Raw genomic sequence first — 19,834 nt, 5'->3', positions numbered from 1 at the left:
TACGGCATACCTGTAAGTTAAGATAGAAACAGCAGTAAACATGGAGACATAGGAAGAAAAAGAGGGATAAAGAGAAGAAGAGATTGAGGGAGGAAGGGAGGGAGGAGAGAGACGCAGAGACTTAAGTGGATTTTGGCAAATTATTTTATTCTGGTTTTACAGATAAGGTCTCCTCGTGTAACCCAGGCTGGCCTTGAACTTGTGATCATCCTGCCTCAGCCTCTGCAGCACTAGGATTACAGGTATGAGCCATCATGCCTGACACTGTTGTGTGTATTTTGTCTGTTGTTTTCTGCAGTTCTAGGATTAAACATGGGGCTCCCCATGCTAGGTGAGTGCCCTATCACTGAATGACATCTCCCAAGAAGATTAATAATAGTACCTTCTTTCCTCGTGGGGAACATAAGAACTAAGCAAGTCAATATTTGTGAACACCCCAGATCAGTGTTTGGAACATGGTAAGCATTACATACCCATGTGTTTCCCATATACTGTGCACATGGAATTTGCAGTTTTTCACTAAATATTATTCACTAGAGCTTTCTATATGCTGATATATACAAATATGACACAATTTTCTAACAATTGCAGCTACAGCAAAGCATGCCATGAATAAACTAGTGTATATTAACTGATAGGTAGTTGTGATGTCCTCAAGGAATATTTTAAAATACTTCAATAAAAGATTAAATAAATACACACATTGCACTTGCATGAACTGGGGGAAATTCAATAATGAAAATTTCATAAATTCTCGGGCTAGAGAGATGGCTCAGCAGTTAAGAGCACTAGCTGCTCTTGTAGAGGACCCGGGTTCAAGTCCCAGCTCCTACATGGCAGCTAACAACCATCTGTAATTCTAGTTCCAGAGGATCTGATGCCCTCTTCTGACCTCCAAGGGCATTGCATTGCATGGGCACACCCAACTACATGCAGGCATTACACTCATACACATAAATTTTTATTAAATAATAAAAATAAAATATTAAAAAATAAAATTTCAAAAAATTCTGTGTGAAACTAAGACAGACGTACTTATGATGAGAAAACGAGAAAGGTAGCATGGCCAGGGCACTGAAATAGAAAAGGATGCACTGAGTGTAGCATTTAGGATTTGAGTTTCCATTTCGGAGACTGCCAAACCAAATAACTACAAGGCTGGGATTCTAGACACCAATATCTCCTGACTGGCACAAGAATATGGAACCGTTGCTTCTTGAGGATAGGATGATGGTAGAGATAGATAATAGATAGATAGTCCCGTAGATAGCTAGATGGTATATAATAGATGATAAAGCAATAGATAATAAGGAGGCAGATGATAGATAATTGAAGAATAGATTGAGACAGATCAAGGATAGATAGACAGTATAAATGATAGATAATAGATAGGCATATAGGAAATGATAAATAAATGATAATAATAGAGGTAGATGACAGAGACCAGTAAAGACAGAGATAGACATGTATGCATACAAAGAGATAGATGCATAAAATCATATTAACTTGCACTATGAAGTAACACTGGGATAGTTCAGGGTGTATTTGATGGTATCTTACTGCACCTGGCATTTAAAGGCTGCCCAGCGCAAATGACAACTGGATGTATCTGCCTCAGAGCCTGCTTGGAGCCAGGGATCTTGTTTGCTACCCTCCCTACCTGCAGGGCTGCCATGTACAGGCTGACTACTTAAACATTCACTTTCATCCCTGTTTGCTCTTTTTTTTCCCTCATTTATAGGATGCAGAGAGTTAGATATGTGTAAAAGCTGAGCTGCAAAGATCAGTGGAATAAGACAGAGCAGCAGACTGTGAGCCTGAATAAAGCTGTGTGAAGGTCCAAGCCTCCTGCCTGCCTCCGTGTGGCTCACAGGCTTGTTGAGGTCACATTACAGGTTCATGACAATGACAGGAGGAGATGGTGGGTCATCTGACTTCTAGTGAAGTGCTTATACTGTCTAACTTTGTGAGGAAGGATGCTGTACGTGTGGCAGTGCATGGGCACCAGGAGTCATGTGCCTGGTCTCTGCTTTTCTGAATCTAGTCATTCAAAATGTGTGTGTAAACCAGTCCTGCAATTGCAGATCAGTATATAATGGAATAGTTATATTGTTCTGCAAAAATTTAATGACCAATTAAAGCAAACTGATAATCCAAGTTCTAATAATTATATTATAATTAACTAAAAATGACAGTCAGAAGCAAAGCTACCATAGAAGATTGTCATTCATCCAACAATCAGTGTGGTCTGGTTTATAAACACAGCCTCTGACCTGAACTTGACAGGCACATGAACTTGGTCTCCTCTGTGCATGTGAGCCTGAGACTGTCTGTGCACATGAACTCCTGTCTGTCTTTGCACAAACAGAACTTCTCTACATGCCAGAATAGAAGCAATATCAGGAGACTTTGCTTGTCCCCCCAAACTTTAGACTCACATTGATGCTTCCCTGGGGAACTGTGACTTGGTGTTAGCCAGACTGGACACTAGATGTCACTGTGTCGCAACAAAATTCTGATGTATAGTGCATTTTGTATGGCTGTAAATAAGGTGTTCCACAGGGGGAAGGTGAGCCCTCCTTAGAAAGATCCTTCTTAGAGATCTCTTTGCTGCTCCTTTGGGCCAAGCATTCTAAGGCTTATTTATCACAGGGACACTTTTATTTCAAATAAATACACGTAAAAGAGATGTTTTATGCATGACTGCTCATACTCAAATATACACTTTTACATAGTTTTGCCCTGTGAAATCGAGGGTAGTACAGACCAAAAGCTGGAGGAACACCCTGGACCCCTTTCCTGAATTCTCCCCCACCCCACTGCCCAGATTCTCCACCTGGGACTCTCAAGGGCCTCGTAAACCTGTCAATCTTGGCTCCTTTGCTTTTCTAACCAGCCAATTTGTTGTATAAAACCCCAGCTACAGTGTTGTCTGTACCATCACCACAGCTCGTCCTGTAGCTCTGCAGGCTCCCCTCTGCCTTCTTTCTCTCCTTGAGTTGTTTGCTCACCATTGTGAAGAAGGAGCCCATCTCTTCTTCGTTACTTTCATAGTGTTCCATATGTGGTAGGGCAATGGACTTACAAATGATACTTTCTGTAGTGTATAAACCTTTCCTCTACTCTCAAATGTATTAATTACATGAGGAGTTGAAAAGTTCAGTTGAGGCACTCACAGATGAACAGATATGATATTCCAGCACTGGGGTGCAAGTTCTTGGGCTTGGGTTTCAAATAGACAGTCCCTTATGGGGATAAGAATCCTCATGCCTAGACTCTGGGGAAGGACATAAGAGACCATCAGGAAGGGGGATGAATTAATAAGCTCCTGAGCTTCAGCTCCAAATTTATCCCTCCATGCTTGACTGTGTGACTCGAGATGGTTGGAGACACTAAATCCCATTGTCCTTTGGGGGACTCTCTAGTCAGTTTTGTCCCATGGTTTTGCCATGGAGATGGGGAGAGAGGTCTGGTCTACTGCTCCTGTGGACAGGTGACATTATTGTCCCCCGAAGGGCCAGATGAGCAGAACTTTCTTTGCATGTAGGGGCTCCCCATCTCACAGCAGCATTCCTTCTCATTCTCTGTTTTTGGAAGTCATAATCGTAGCCCATGCACCCATTCTTCAAGCCCCAACCAAGTCCCTGGGCTCTAATACTCCATATGTTCCTTACCCATCTTTGTCCTTTGTCCCCCACACCTAGGGCTGAGCACATATTCTTGATGCTGTAGAAAGCCAGTTCCTTTCTGCTTTCAAACCAGCATTCTCTAATTTCAACCCCACCCCCAAACAGTATGTTTCTGTATTCTAGCTGAATTTCATTGCTATATTCTTGCATCAAGAGACCTTCAAGGAGCTGGAGAGATGACTCAGTGGTTAAGTGCACTGGCTGCCCTTTCAGGGGGCCCAGGTTCAGTTCCCAGCACCTACATGGCAGCTAATAACCATCTCTAACTCCACTTATAGGAGATCAAATGCCCTCTTCTGGATTCTGTGAGCACTGCATAACATAGGTGCACTAACATACATGCAGGCAAAACATTTGTATGCATAAAATAATAAATAATAAACAAAATATGTTTAAAAGGGAACTTCAGGGTGTGAAGAGATTTTGAAGACCACAAGAGTATTTCAAGAAAGGCGTGCTTTACAGACATGCTGTGCTGCATATGGACTTCAGCTTAGCTGGATTAGAGGAACCGCTCTCCTTTCTAGTCTCTCCTCCTGAATTCCAACACTGCAGGGTGAAATTTGTAGGCAGAAGTGGCAGGAAGCAGCTTTAGGTAGAAAACAATGAAGAAGCCACCAAAGTTTCTCAGGGTCTGGTTATGGGAGGGGAGGGCATCCATCATAGTCACACTGTGGGCTGTGTGTGAAGCTTGCTGGATCTGTGAACGGGACACATACCATTATCTACTGTTTTTGTGATATGATTGCAAGAAACCTGATACACACACACACACACCTGCATGCATACACACACTATGTAAAGAGACTTGCTTTAATTTCATGTAGAAACAGAAGGAAAACTAGCCCACCAAGCAGGTTGATAGGGTCAGGCTGGACATGTAGACCAGTCAATGAAGTGTCAGTAAGAGAAACAGCTTTTGTAGGCCAGCCTGTGGCTTTATAGGTGCCTGTAAGAACACATCTCAAGGAGACTGTTCTGCTTGGCTCAGTGCCTGCTCACGGTCCTCCCAGGGACCAGGAACTCAGAGTAGAAAATTTAAGCTTAGCTGCATTTGGTGTCTGCTCTGGAACCTGGAAACTGGAGGTTTGACAGTTTCCTGTTCATTCCTAGCTACTGACATAAGAACATCTATGAGGTAGTTAATACACAGTCTGTAAGTGCCAAAAAAAAAAAGAAATCTAAGTGGCTTGTCAAAAGTCACAAGAGAGACAGGGAAGCAAGATCATTCTTTGCTCTGTGGGGGTCCTGTGGGTGCAACTCAGGAAAGGTGGAAAAGGTGGGGGACCCTGAGCTTGTTCTGAGGACTGTCCAGGAACAAGAGAAGCCAAGGGGAGAAGGAAGTGGTACCTAGAATCAAGGGACCGGGAGGCTGCACTATAGGTTCCCAGCCCAAGTGATGTCTTGGGTCCCAGTCTCACACAGCAAGTGGGCTGGAAATGAGTGTGTGAGGCCAGGGCAGGTGCTCAGAGATCGAGCCACCTCCCTGTAGGCCAGGACAGAGTGAGGTGCATGAAATGCCACCTGTCCCTTGCAGGGCTGTCACCCTGGGGCTGGGGCCATCAAGCAGCTCCCAGCCCCCGCTGGTTCTGGAATCCTGAGTTTCTGGCGCCTCTCGGCCCGGCCCTCTCCGGAACTGTTTTGCTCTTCTGACTCTGAAGGCCTTATTGATTGCTCAAAGTGAACTCTCAGCCCACGGCTTCCTCCACCCCTGGGCAGCTTGCATTTCCTCTGACGTGGTCTGTGTGTCTTCTCCCTTCCCCCAGAGCACTGGGCTTTTTACATTTCAAATACTTGACAGCTGGGTGAACTTCTGCTTCCGCCCAAAGAAGGACTCTTTGCAGTTCACAATGGCCAACCAGTGGCACTGGGGCGACCGCAGCTCCAGCTGTGAGAGAGGCTTTTGCAAATGCCCGGGACAAGCTGCTGTCCAGCTGCGCGCCTCGCCCTCTGGCAGCGGGATGCATTTTAATCAGCTAGCTCTAGCTCTCTGGGAGAAGGACTTATTTGTGGGGCTGGAGCAGATGGCCCCCGCCCCCAGCACCCCAAGATCCCTATGCCTTCCGCTCCCGGCAGGTGAGGCCTGGTGATGTCACTGCAGGTGTGGACTCAGGTCCCAGCTCAATCTAGACACCCAGTGTCTGTTGGCTTGGCGCTTCCTGTATCCTGGCCCACAGCTCTTTAGAGTGGACTGTACAGAACACGGCACTGCGCCCTAGGTCTGGAAGCTAGAATCTTGTAGATACTGGGAAAATACCACTAGATTTGATGACGGGTGCCTTGAGCAGGTGTCCCCATTCTGTCCACAGCCAGATAATTCTTGAAATAACCCAGCTTCTAGAACCTTAGCCATCTTAGTGCATCCCAAGGGAGATCTGGGCACCCCAGTCCCTGTGCATGGAAACCTCCAAGACACAGTGTTTCTGTCTGCAGATGTGGCATCCATCTTCCCAGGACTGGGGCGCAGGACCTGACTGTCCACCGTGCAGTCCAACTGTCTGCTCTTTGGATGGCTAAGACATTTCCCTGTGATGTTTTACCTTCCTTAAATAGGAAGAGCAGCAATTTATAGTTTCCAATGCAACGGTTCAGTTAGTGCCAGGTGCCTTAACTTCATTTACTGCCCTCCACACTGAGATAGTCTAATCCTTGTCTTCGGCGATGATCAGGCACAGAGACTCGCCACAGTGCATGAGCACTGGGAGGGCTGTGCTTGGGACCAGGCAGACTGCCCCACCAGGCCCCACTACCTTGCACATACTTGTACACTTTGTCTGATGGAAATTTCTGTGAGGACTGGACTTTGGTATCCTTCATTTTAGGTCCCCTTAAATTGCTTAACATTGCAGATACGTGGCACAAAAGTTTGGAAAGAGGACACACCTGTGAGTGTGTCCTGATCACTTGCCCCAGGTTCCCACATGGGATCTTCCTGATCACATATCTGACTTTGCCTCCTGGCTAAGGATATGCAGTAGTAGGTTTGGGCTGTATTGGACATTCAGAAAGGAGCAAGGAATCAAAGCTTCTACTGCTTAGAGGCCTCCTGTATTGATCTAGATCATGGTCCGCTTCAGAGTTGGCCTCTTCCAGGGTCAACGAACTTGCACTAAATTGTCGTCCTCTCTTATCTTCTTGCTCAAATGATATGATCATTCTGGGAGTCACACTATTCTGTCTTTTATTTCAACATTGCTCTCCTATTTTTGATAAATTTTTATATTTTTAATACAATATTTTAATTCTTTTAAAAATACTGTTTTTTTTTTTGTGTGTGTGTGTGCGTGTGTGTGTGTGTGTGTGTGTGTGATTGTATTGCTTGCATGTGTACAAACGCACCTATGTTGTGCATTGCCCTCAGAGGTCAGAAGAGGGTGTGAGATCCCCTGGAATTGGAGTTAAGGATGGTTGTTAACCACCACGTGGGTGCTGGGATTCCAACCTGGGTGCTCTTCAAGAGAACAGCCAGAGCTCTTGACTACTGAGTCATCTCTTCAACTCCTATTAATTCTTTTAAAAATAATATGTTCATCCTTTGAGAATTTCATACACTGGATTTTTATCATATTTAGACCCATCCCCATCACCTCTCAGTGGACAATCATTGTTATCCATAATTTAGAAACCAGAAACTGACATAAAGTAAAAATGCACATGAAAAGCAGAAAATGCACATTTGTTCTATTATGATGGTGGCAAAAATCTCAGAGTCCTAACTTGGCCTGATGTTCTGTTTTATTTAGAACCTGTGACATCATCCTTTATAAATTTGAATTAATCAAAAGTACTTAAAGTTGGGCTATTTCACTTTTTAAAAATCCAGACTTGCAGTCTCTCTAGATGAATGCAAACATGGTGGATTCATTTTCACACAGTCATAATCACTCATGCAGATTCCCCCACTACTCCGCATCAAAGTAAGCTCTCTCTTGTGTTCAACTCTACCCTTAGCCTGTTTACCCTGATTTACAGTATCTCTGTCTGGCTTCTGCAGGCATTGACTGCCTGGTTAAGCTTCCAGAAACAACAGCACCCCTGCCAATGGAGCAGGGCTGATAAACAGCTCCTCCTGTGGGATGGTCACAAATTCTCCTTTCCATCAGAAGCTGTGTCCTGCTATCCTTAATCTCTGCATCCTGGCAGAGATTTCAAATGCCAAGGAGATTATCACAGAAGTCTAAGGATGACTGAGCATAGGAAATACCATTAATTATGAAAAGCCCCATGAACACTTCCAGAGATTCAGAAAGATAACGTCCAAAATGCTGGGGACAGTGAAGGAGGAGGCAGGGCTTCATGAACCAAAGGGAGTGTGGTGGGGAGATAACATCTGTCTAGACCTGATGTGGCCTTGTAGCACCTTGAAGGATCTGGCTTTTGCTTGGAGTGAGACCATATGAGGCAAGCAGAATACTGCCTTACAGAATTACCATTGTCTGCCGAGAATGCATAGAGGTAAGTGCTGGAAATTGATCAGGAAGCAGTTGCAATAATCTGGGTGAGAGATACTTGTGATTTGAGTCAGGAGTAATGTTAGGGAGACAGGATTAGTTTCTGGCTTCATTCTGAAGGGTTTATTTTCCTTGTGATAAACTCAGAATTTCATGTGACTTTAAAATACATAAGCTAGAAGAATGGAATTTCCTTGTCTTCAGGTCCTGAAGACTGTGGAAAGGAGCAGATCTGGTGGGACAGAGAGCAAGACTTCGGCTTTGCAGATAGTTATTTAATTCATAGGTATCAGCAAAGAGACATTAAGTGAGCAAGTGTTCTATGAATGTAGACTGTAGAGGTCAAGTCCAGGCTGGAGACAGTAATCCTGAGAAGCCCCAGCTGGTTACTCCCTGAGTAGAGATGCAGGAAAAAAAGCGATCTGAGGACCCACCAGCATTTAGAAACCTGAGAGATGAGAAAAAGCCAGGAGAGCAGACTGAAGTTCAAGAAAGTCTTATGCTATATATTAGCAATTCTTTATAAATATCTTCAGGTACCCTCACTTGTACACACGGTAATATAAATGTACATTATTTATTCACAGAATATCTTTTTTAGAATATAGACTAATGGAGAGGGACCAGATATTCAGTGACATAATATAGGATACTGTTTGTCACAATGCTAAAAGTTATAAAATATGGCAAAATGGTTGAGTTTCTAGTGCTATTATGAATAAATTTAAAAAGACAGTGTTGAGCATAAACAGCAAGATTTACCATCATGTGTTTATGTGATATATTTTATATGAAATTTGAAACCATTCCAAACAGTATCACGCATTGCTTATGGACATGTGCACCTGTGTATTACCAGTAAAACTTGTACTTGGGATGCTATGTGTTCTTGGGATAGAGGGTAGGAGTAAATGTCTATACCACTGATAATACATGCTGCCTGCTAATCCTCTTGTGAATATCTGAAATAGTTTATGTAAAAGGGCATCTTGCCATCCCACTGCCATGAAGCTTAAAATATTAACATCAATTGAGGGCCCATAGCTTAGGTTGATGTATATCACCAAAACACAATGAAAGAGGAAGACAGGGCCAGGGGTATGGCTCTGTGGGTAAAAGTGCTTGCTGCACAATCCTGAGGACCTGAGTTTGAATCCCCAGAACTCACTAAAGAAAGCCAGATGTAGTAGTGCCAGCATCTGTAATCCCAATAGACCTGTAGGGAGTTGAGGGCAGAGACAGGAGAACCTCCAGAAGCTTGCACGCCAGCTAGTCTGGCTTAGGTGTCAACAAAGAGACCCTGTCTCAAAACAAGTTGAAAGACTAAGACCAACGCTCAGTGGTTGAACACACATGCACTGTGACACACAGTTACCCATATCCATACACAGGAATAAGCACACACATACTCACCTCTCTCTCTCTTTCATACACTCCCTTCCCCCAAAAGTAAACAGTCATAATAATAACAAAAATATGTGCTCTGAACTTTCATAAGTCCTTCTTATACCTTATGCTATTAAATCCTCACAATGATGCGCAAGTAGAGTTGAATATTGTCCCATTTCTGCCAAGGAAACTAACGCCTAGAGAGGATAAATAAACCCCATATCTCACAGCTAATAAATGACAGATCCTGAGTCTGTCCTGTCAGTGTTTGTCTTTCAGGAAAACATTCCCCTTTCAAAGCTTCTCTCCATGGTGTGACTCACAGCACGTGCTTGGCTATTGTCTACTAAATGGAAGCCAACCACCAGAACCCAGAGCACATGGAAAGGCCAGAGGGATGACAGGACAGCTGACGAGGGCTTGTGGAAATAATGGCTCCCTGGTTCCTCTTCTGTCTGAGGTACTGGGCCATCCAGTAGCAATGCACAGCCAGCCTTCCTTCCCAAGTCCCCATGGTGGTGAACCTATCCTTGCTCTTCTTTCTTCGCTTTGCATGTGGCTTTATAACAGGAAGTATCATGGTGTCCCACACTTCCTCTGATGGGAAAATGAATTTAATTCAATTGAACTGAACTTAGAATTACAGATGGGAACAGCCTGAGAACTGTATTTCACACTTTTCATCAGACAGACTGAAAGGGAAAGGCCAAAGAAGTTAAAGGACTGCCTCTCTACAGAGTCCTTCATTACTGGAGCACAGGGGGTCGCAATTTCATTTGCACAGTGAAACCACCTGGGGAGCTTTAGCATCGCCACAGCTCTGGCCACAGTTCTGGATATTCTTATTTAATTGGTCTGGTGTGAGACTTGGCCTTGAGACCCTCTTAGGCTCTACAGATGTTCCTCCTCAGCAACCGTGGCTGAGAACTGCCTGTGAGAACTCCCCTGCTAGCTCTCTTATACTGACTTTGATCTATGGGCTAGGGCCATATTTTAGGTTTTGCCACTGTGCTGGTAGAAAACAAATTGAGTAGTGTTTGCTCTTTAATAAAACCTACTGAGGCTCATAAGCATTTCCATCTTAAACCCCACATGGATCTTCTCACTTGCTTGTTTCCTTCAGTGCATTTTTCAAATTTAATTTTTTTTTATGTGAGCGTGGTATGCCTGTTTATATCTATGTGTGCTCACACATGTAGGCATGCACCTGTGTGCAGTTGCTTGTGCACATGTGTACATATGCATACGGAGGTCTACAGTTGATGTCAAGAATCCTCCCCTGTCTTTTCTCTCATTCTCTGAAGCAAGGTGTCTCAATTAAATGCAGAGCTGGCCCTTCTGAGATGGCTAATCTGTCTAGACAGCTTGCTTCTGATATCCTTCTCTCTACCTGAGAGACTAGAATTACAAATGGGTTGCTATGCCCACCAGGCATTTTACTTAGCTTCTATAGGTCTGAATTCTGGTTCTCCTGTTTGCAAGGCAAGTGCTTTACCAGCTGAGCCATCTTCCTAGGTCCTCTTCAGTGACATTTTAAGAGGTAAAAGAAATAAGGAAGCATTGATTTTATGGTCTATGAATGGAATATATTTAGATTGGTAAGGATTGAATTCAGTTCTATTCCAAAATTCTGCAAACACCCAACTCAAGCTAATAAAATAGCTGTTTTGTTTAAAGTAACGGTCTTCAAACTTTGAGAAGGGCTAGAAAGTAAATATTTTAAACTCTCTGGACCATATGGTCCCCCCTGGCAGCTACTCTGCTCTGCCCTTGTAGTATTGAGATAAGCAGCCACAGATAGACGTGAACAAATGGGTGTGGTTGTGTGCCAGAGAAATCGTAATTAGAAACACAAGGACTGGGCTGGATCTGGCTCATGGCCATAGCATGTCATGTCTAAAGGGTCAGAGTGAAAGTATTGTCTCTGCACCATGACCCAGCTCTAAAATAAAGCACCAAATATAGTTTAAGTCATCTTGGGTTACAGAAGGTTTCTGAAATAAAGAGAAATCTCCAATTGTGTTTTAATATTTTAGTACTATCCAAAAGTCTGCAGAACCCTCAGATCTTGATTCCAATGCCTTCTGATCACCTTTATATTGTTTTTGGGCAACCTAGCTTTAGTGAAATTTACAAACATAAATCTCAATTTTAAAAAAAGAGCAGAAATTGGCAGCTAAACTCCAGAAGCAGTCAAGCAATTACTTGGAAAATGGAAGGGCTGTGAACAGTAGTCATTTCGTGATTTCGGTTTTTGATTGCTTCATTACAGAACACACACGCATCAAACTTTCACAAGAGTTTAGTTGCATCATTTGAATTGTGGGTCTCGGTTTCAGCCTTAACCACTGCTGCTCCTGTAAAGCCAGTCTTCCTTGATTTAGGTCTTCGAGCAAACAGAGAGAACAGTTGCTAGAATGAAAACGATGCCCGTATTATCATTACAGTAAGGAGCTGGGAGAAGAGAAGGAGCCTCAGTTCAGCTCCCAGAAGCCTGGGGCATACTCAGAGCATTTCCTGGCCACACAGGTCACTACCACAGACACGATGAAGCAGGTTTGGAATAGAATCCTGCTACCGATTTTCACCGTTCTCAGCAATTAATAAAATACCAAATGTTATGCTGCTAGGCAAAGGTTAGTGAGTCGTTGAAAAGGGGCTGCACATAAGGAGCTGTCTGCCAGGAAGCCTCCCACAGGAGTTTCAGAGTGAAAAGGAGAGAGAGAGAGAGGGAGGGAGGGAGGGAGGGGGTCACAGCAAAATCCACTTCCCAGATTTGGGAGTTTTCAGGGGGCTTCATTCCCTGACTCTATGTGGGCTAGAAAGCAGATCCGGAGTGAGGCTATACCATCATCATCAGGCTACGTATGAACAGTTGAGGACCCCCTAATAACACGAGGGAGCAGCTGTCAATGCTGCCCTATCCTTGTCCAGAAGAATGTGAGAAAACAAACCAATATTCTGCCATGAGGGAGACACTAGCTTCCAGGGTTGCCACAGAAATATTCTTGAAATATCTTCTGGGATACTGTGGTGAGCAGTGTCTGGACATTATTCAGGGCCAAAAATTTGCCCTGGGGCCAAATTCTCCCCTTACATATGCCAGTGTGGTGGACATTACTGTGTTTGCTTGCTTTGCTCTCATTTTTCACAGGCAGGAGGCAAGTGATTCGATCTAGATCACTGAGCAGGTAACAAGTCTCCTCTAGCAGGCTCACTTGGGGGCAGGGGGCAACTGGTCTGAGGATACATTGGTATAATCCACACGAAAACATTTTGGTTATGTGGATAACGTGACCTAAACACACTGTTGCCCTAAAAATTCCAGTTCTAAGAATCAGTCCCAATGGCACACAAATGCATAGGTTGTTTACCACAGCAAAATAGAAATCATCATCTAGAAAGTAGGAGAGGCAAGTGCTGTACGAGTTCATGAAGGAATGCTGTCTTCTTACATGAGATGGTGATTAGCAAAACTACCTATGCTGTAAGGTTTTCTGGAAACATAGAATTCAAATTTTGAACAGTATATAACTTAAATCTGGTGGAACACCTACACAGAAGGAAAGACTTGAAGGGAATTTACTGAACATTGCTAAGCATTTATGAAGTTAGACCACAGAAATGAAGAATGACATTTTCTTCCCTTTCTTTACAACTTCCTGATAATTTGGAACAGATAGATTTGAAAATGAAAGGTTCATATAAAGCTAAAAAGAAAAAAAAATATTGACTTATTAATGTCATTGACACTTAAATAGACCCAAGTTAGCATGCTAAAATAGTCTTTCTTCTTTTTAAGCTTGTTTCTCTTATTTTGTTAAGTTTATTAATGAAAATCTTGCATGAAAGTCATTTCTCAGCTTAGCCTAGAAGGGCATCTGGGTCTTTAAAGAAAGGGCTTCGAAAGCCCCAGAGAAGTCAAACCCACAGTGACCTCTAGAGTCATGCTACAGGGCTCAAGTTTATTTTTGGGATTTCCCTTTTTTCTTCATGAAACAATGTAAATGCTTACAAGTACTGCCAGGCTCAGATAAATTAGTATTAGTTCCTTCTAAAACCTCGGGTCTCACCTTACAAGAATGGTCCACTACACGTTGCCATACCTAACAGGGACTTCTCCCACCCGACCCCCCAACATGAACTGGAACCTCACTGAAATTCTTCAGAGTGTTCTAGGCTCTCTTTGGCTCCAGAGTGTATCTATCATCTGCCATTTCTTCTGTTTGGAGCCCCTTGGCTCCCCACTTCACCCTCAGCAAATCAGCTCTTCTCATAATTACAATCCCTTCCTGCAGAAAGTTTACTCTAGACCCCAATCTCATTGGACAATCTCTCAGCCCTTGCCAAGATCTCTGTTCTTGGGGCTTTTGGTGTGTTGTGAGGCACATGCTCGGTAGACCAGTCTTTTGTTGAGGACAACCTGGAAAATACTATGAGGCAGTGTTCTAGGAATCCCATTTTATTGTTCCTAATTGGTTTATTTGCAGTCCAGAAGCCAGCAATCTGCACTGAGTATTTCTCAGAAGCTAGATGTGGATACAGGAAGCTGCAGAGTTCAGTATCAGCCTGTGCTACAGAAGGAGAAATTTCTCCAAGAATGAAACAAATGGTTGGTTCAGAATGCCTGTCTCTCCCAAGGACAAGTTCAATTCATTTCCAGAGAAAAGGAAACACACTACAGAGGATGGAAGTGGAGTGCCAAGAAGCTCTTAGACCTATTAGTTAGGACTCCAGCTTTTTTATTTAAACAGTGTTTGAACAGGTGACTGCTTATGACAACTTGTAGCATGAGTTACAAGTTGTTACAGTTTATTTATAAGTCAAGTTAGATGACTGTGTATGGCGACGCCTTGAGAACAAATTTAAAATAGGTATGGCAGCATTTTTAGGCCAAACAGTGAAAGTAGCATAGATTACCCATTCGTCTCAACTTGCTGATAACAGAAGAGGCCAGCAAGGCCCTGCTTTCTGGTGGTTTGTGACAACATGACAGCACAGTTCAGTTCACAACTACGTTTCATTTAAGAAGCATGGCCTTTGATACTGAGATGTGAGGTAGACTTTAGCCTGAATTGTCTGTGTGCCACAGGCTCCCAAGGTGAAGGACTCAGAAGCAGAACAGAGCACAGCACCCTAGGCATTCATAAGGTCGAGTCTTTAAAGCAAAAAGCATCTGGCAGTTCCTGAATGACTTGACTTCAATGGCAGCTTTCTTCATGTGAGGCATAAACCACCCACTATACACACGTTTTCCTTTCTATCGAAATGTCTCACTTCACAAAGAAGAGTTCCTATATTTCATCTGAGTTACTCTCTCTTACCGCTCAGTAAACATTTTCTGAGACAGACTCTCCACACGTAGCCTCAAGTAGACACTGGACTTGAGGTCCTCCTGCCTCTGCCTCCTGAGTGCTAGGATCACACCACACCCAGCTTTACAAAAACTTTTGTTTTATGTTGTTTTCTTTACAAACACACTTTTTGAAGGAATATGTGTTAAATTATCCCAACTTAAATACTTTTGGTAAATACCTGGAATATTTACCCCAGGCTGTTAAAATCCACCCATAACCAAGTGGGATACCTGCCCACCATAGAAAATAACTGCAGACATTTTCCTAGTGTGTGGCTCACTGCGTCAGGAAGAACGGAGAAAACACACCCTTTCTGTTAGCATCCACACCTTCCCTTCTTTCTCCTTCCTCTGTGGTTGAAAATTGTGACATTCCAGGTCAGGAATACATCACATCTTACAGGTACCTTGTATCCTCCCCCAAAGCATGCAAAATCTGTCCGTTGTTAGATAGAGAATTAGAGAAATCTATAGCATATAGAGTGATTGAAGTACATAGCGCTTTAGATGAATTAACTGAATAAAGATTTTTAAAAGAACTGTCTCTGGACTTAAACACTATATATATATATATATATATATATAGAGAGAGAGAGAGAGAGAGAGAGGGGGGGGGGAGAGAGATTTAGAAAGACGTCAGACACTTTGAAAGCCTCCCTGATGAGGGTTTGTTTTCAAGTCTCTTTCCTCTTATTTCAAATCACTTTTTTTCGTAAATCAATAATATCCATTACTGTATGCTTCTGCTCTCTGGAAAATGCAAGGGAACCAGGGGAGAACATAGACATTCACCTGCTTCATAGCACCCTTGGATTCAGGGGACACGCAGCTTTCATTCTGGAGCTGTTTTCTTTAATAAATAAGGAGGAGGCTACACAAGTGGAGGGCCATAGCCCTACTCACTGAAATGAAAGATTGTTATGCAGAGTCTGTTTACGCAAGCAATGTATGTTAAGAGCTGTTTCTATGACTTAGGCATTTAATTCCCCTGATTATGGGGAAAATCAAAAAAGAAAACCCACCAAATTGCTAAGATTTTTACCAATACAGTGATTGGATTGATTTCCCCAAAGGACTTTCTATTAATGTATCTGAGCTAGACACCATTAAAGCCAGTTCCAGGAGTGGATCAATGGATATTTCATCAGTGTGAGCCCAGCTGCTAGAAAGCAGACAGGCCTGCCTTCCACCCTCCATGCACTGAGAGTTTTTGTTGACATGAGAAAGTGAATATGCCTTCCAGAATGTGATCCATTTTGGAATTTTATCCTAGTGTGTGTGTAGGTATGTGTGTGTGCGTATATGTGAGTGTATGTATTATATTCATGTGTATGTATGTTTATGTGTGTATGTACATGTCTGTGCTTGGGTATGTATGCATGTGTATTTGTGTGTATGTTTACATGTGTGTATGCATGTGCATGTGTGCATATGCATGTATGTGCGCAATGCAGTGTCTTCTTCTTGTTGCGTTTTTCCCCTTCAGAGGAGAACTGCCATGCAGTGTCTCAGGTGGCCTGACTGCTGCAACGAGAAAGTTTTGTGTGGTTTGTCTTTCCACCCACGCACAGCACGCTTTGTAGACTTGACAGGGATGGATCAGCTCTGCAGAGGAACAAACAAAAAACCAAAAATACCCCTCCTCCAAAAAATACCCCACAGTGTGAAACTTTCTGAGAAAGACTGCCCTATTTCTTTAAAGTTGGAAAAATAACAAAAATAGAACTTTCTTGTTTATTCAGATGATGATATCAGTTCTGTTTCTAGTGCAGCCGCTGTAGCTGCTACCCAGAGATTTTTAGAAAGTTGGATCAATGCGAAAGCACTGGGTTTTTGCTATGAGTGAGTCGTGCTGCTCACATAGCTTATTAGAAGGTAAATACATAATTACATGGCACACTCATGTAAAAGCAATAAACTTTATAGGAGTATTTGTAAAGCAATGTGTTTACATCAACGGTGCAATCCAAGCAACAAATAATAATAACATTGTGAGGGAAATTAGCTCCTTAGATGCATAACATTTAATATGTGGGTCTGTATAATTAATATCCTGCAATTTAAAGTGTTACTCATTTTCTTTTATCCCTCCCCTTGACTCTGAAGAAAGAAACAGAATTTGTTTAATTTAATATGGCATTTCACAGCAGCATGGAGCCAAAATATATCCTGCTGGATTAATCTGATTTCCCACCCCATAAATCTGAAGGCAGGCACCGGTTTATTAACCCCCAGAGTGCTCTCGGAGCATTTGTCATTGTAGTTACCAACCCGTCACTGTCTGCGTCTTCGTGCCTAACACGTGCTCTTCCTCTTTCTGATCACTTTACGGATGGGCTAATTTTTCTCCCCCAGGGATAACTGACAAAGCCTGGAGTCATCTTTGACTGCCACAACTCGAAAAGTAGGGTGTTCTATGAATTCCTGAGGTAAGGCTGGGACATCTGAAAGGCAAAGCCTCTCCACGACATGGAATCAGTCAGCTGAAAATGTCAGCCGTGCTAAGGCTGAGAGGCTGCATCAGTTCACTGATCTTTGCAATCATCCCCAAGGTTGGTATTATCATTTCCCTCGCTTCATGGATGAAAAACAGTTCCATAGGCACCCACCGGGATGAACTGCAGGGCACAAAGTGAAGGAGTTCCAGCGTGGCTCAGGATTTAGAAAGTAGCCCCTCTACCCTGCCTTAGACTTTTGCTTGTATGCTTAAATTTGCTATAGGACATACATGCTGTTCAAAAGCCTACATATATGTATGTGTGTGCATGTGTGTGTGCACATGCACATGTATGTGTGTGCACCCACAGTTGTCTGTACATGTGTTGAAGGGAGAAAGGGCTGTCCTAATATTCATAAGCTTATTCCAGAAAATGATCTTAGGACCTAGTCAGTCCTGACTTGCTAACTTCATGCCAACAAAACTTACTTCTACCTATTTTAATTTGGAAAATACATACTGGTTCCCATGGCCTCTGTTAACAAGTAAGTTTATTGGGAAAGCTTATCAGCAGTACTAAAAGGTTCCTTGGGAGCATGCTGGGTTGCCCTAGAGGCCTGTCCTTGTCTCTGGGGGGAATCAGGCCCCTTATGGTGGGACTTTTCAATTGACACCTCGTGCTTACCAGATTCAAGGGACCTCTTCTGTTGCTATGGGAGCTGTCAGCATTCCTCAGAACATTCAAGGACAGGACATCTTGAGGCTAGAACTACAGAGGAGAGCTCCCATGGAAGGGCTCCCTTGGAACCATCTGCACAGACAGAAGGGAAGACAAGAGCAATTTGATACGCGCTCACCCTGTGCCCCTCTTCCACAGTGCCACCCATGTTGGTAAAGCCTCTGCTTTTCTCTAAAGCCTTTACGATCCGGAACACACAGAGAAGGGGTCCTTCCTCTACACTATTTAGCTGTCACTGTCACCACTTAATAAACAGTTAAAAGTCAGTGACTCAGCTTGCAGGTGCCAGTTTGGCCCGGGTAACTGTCAAACGAACCCATCCCAGCTAATTTTGGTCTTTAGCAGCCACACTCAGGATGCCTTGAGGCAGGCATGATGCCAGTGCAGCCTGGCACTTTCCAGGACCCAAGAGGACAGTCAAAGTGCATGCTGGGCACTAGGTCCCAATGCATCAGATGATAGTGCCCAGGTGTCAGTGATGTGGGAAGAGGACACAGGTAAAAGAGCTCAGTGGCTCTGTGTTCAGGAGTAAGTTCTACTCTGGGCTCCAGGCAGAACAGTAAAACTCCCTCTCCAGCCTTTAGAGGCAGAGCCCCTTGCTGAGGCATGTCATGTATCTCATGGTACATCTTTCAGATCTCTCCCACACACACTGTAAAGAGAGATTGGAGAAGGTGTGGTGACACATAACAGAATTCATGCATCGCTCAGCCACCATGAGTAAGCTCATTAGTCCATTCACTCCCTAAACAATGTGCTTCTTTCTGAGTCACCTAGTTTAGTCACAGACCATCCACATGTGGTTGAGGGTCACATCTGTCCATCTCCAGTGACATTATGGAGGCCAGCATCTGTTGATGAGCATCCTCAAGCATTTCCAAATATATTTTTATTTGTTCTTGGAAAGTGTCATACAGATCTACCATGTATTTTTATGAACTTTAACAAACCTAGCAAGAACTGTCCCGCAGCATTCAAACAACCCTTTACCCAGGTGCTCACTGTGAACCAGGCTCTGGGGACACTTGAGTCTCTGAGTCCAAAACAGTCATGAGAAACAGCCATTTGCAAAATGACTTGATTTACAAGATGAGATGATGGAGGTGATGCTTTGAGGGAAGATGAGGAAGTACTCCCTCACTTAGGACAGGATAGAATATTTAGAGTGGGCAATGGGGAAATGAACTGATGAGTATGTATTTACTTATTACCTTGTAGTTGGGTGGCCAGGAAAAGCTATCCTTTGATTGAGTTATGGAGGGCTTAGGAAGCACTGGGGCCATCACCCCCACCCTTTCTAGCCTTTATTTAATTCTATGTTTATCATTTCAGTTTATTCTTCTCCTGAGCTTAATTTAGGATGATATTGCCTTGGTTCTGCTCTTTTGTTTTGAAAGTGTTAATAAGGGTTTCTCTTTTCTCTTTTGACTCAGATGATGTACCGTCTCTTTGGAAGTCCCTCTGGAGGGCCTGAGATCAGGGAATCTGTGCAAAGTGTACCTTTTGATGGACATACTAATTTAGATTTGTATTGCATTGTAAGAATTAAATTATTATTGTAAAAACTGTTTCATCGCCATATATTGTTATTAATCATTGGAAGACTATTTACACACAGAAAAGTAAGAAATAAGCACGTTAGGTTTTATTTCCATCTTTGATGAAATGCCACCACAGCCCTTGGTATCACTGTACAGCATCTGCCCTTCCTCCACTGGCTTCCTGGCAGGACCCCACCACCTGCTTGCCTAGTGCCCTGGACTCACTTCCACA

At 43.3% G+C, this 19,834-nt stretch overlaps 1 long non-coding RNA gene across 2 annotated transcripts; it reads left to right on the top strand.

The window, feature by feature from the left end:
* The first annotated feature begins 7,736 nt into the window (after positions 1-7,736).
* Positions 7,737-19,620, top strand: LOC115067166. 2 transcript variants are annotated; one of them, XR_003846604.1, is made up of 4 exons: positions 7,737-8,144; positions 17,241-17,437; positions 18,011-18,213; positions 19,495-19,620. It is a non-coding gene; the product is annotated as an uncharacterized LOC115067166 (long non-coding RNA). The 2 variants fall into 2 exon arrangements; XR_003846603.1 differs by lacking the exon at positions 18,011-18,213.
* The last annotated feature ends 214 nt before the right edge of the window (positions 19,621-19,834 follow it).

Source organism: Nannospalax galili, unplaced genomic scaffold (assembly GCF_000622305.1).
Source record: "Nannospalax galili isolate Female #2095 unplaced genomic scaffold, S.galili_v1.0 scaffold100, whole genome shotgun sequence".
NCBI classification, from domain to species: Eukaryota; Metazoa; Chordata; class Mammalia; order Rodentia; family Spalacidae; genus Nannospalax; species Nannospalax galili.
Note: the sequence above shows the minus strand (reverse complement) of the source record. Positions and strands in the feature narration are given on the sequence as shown.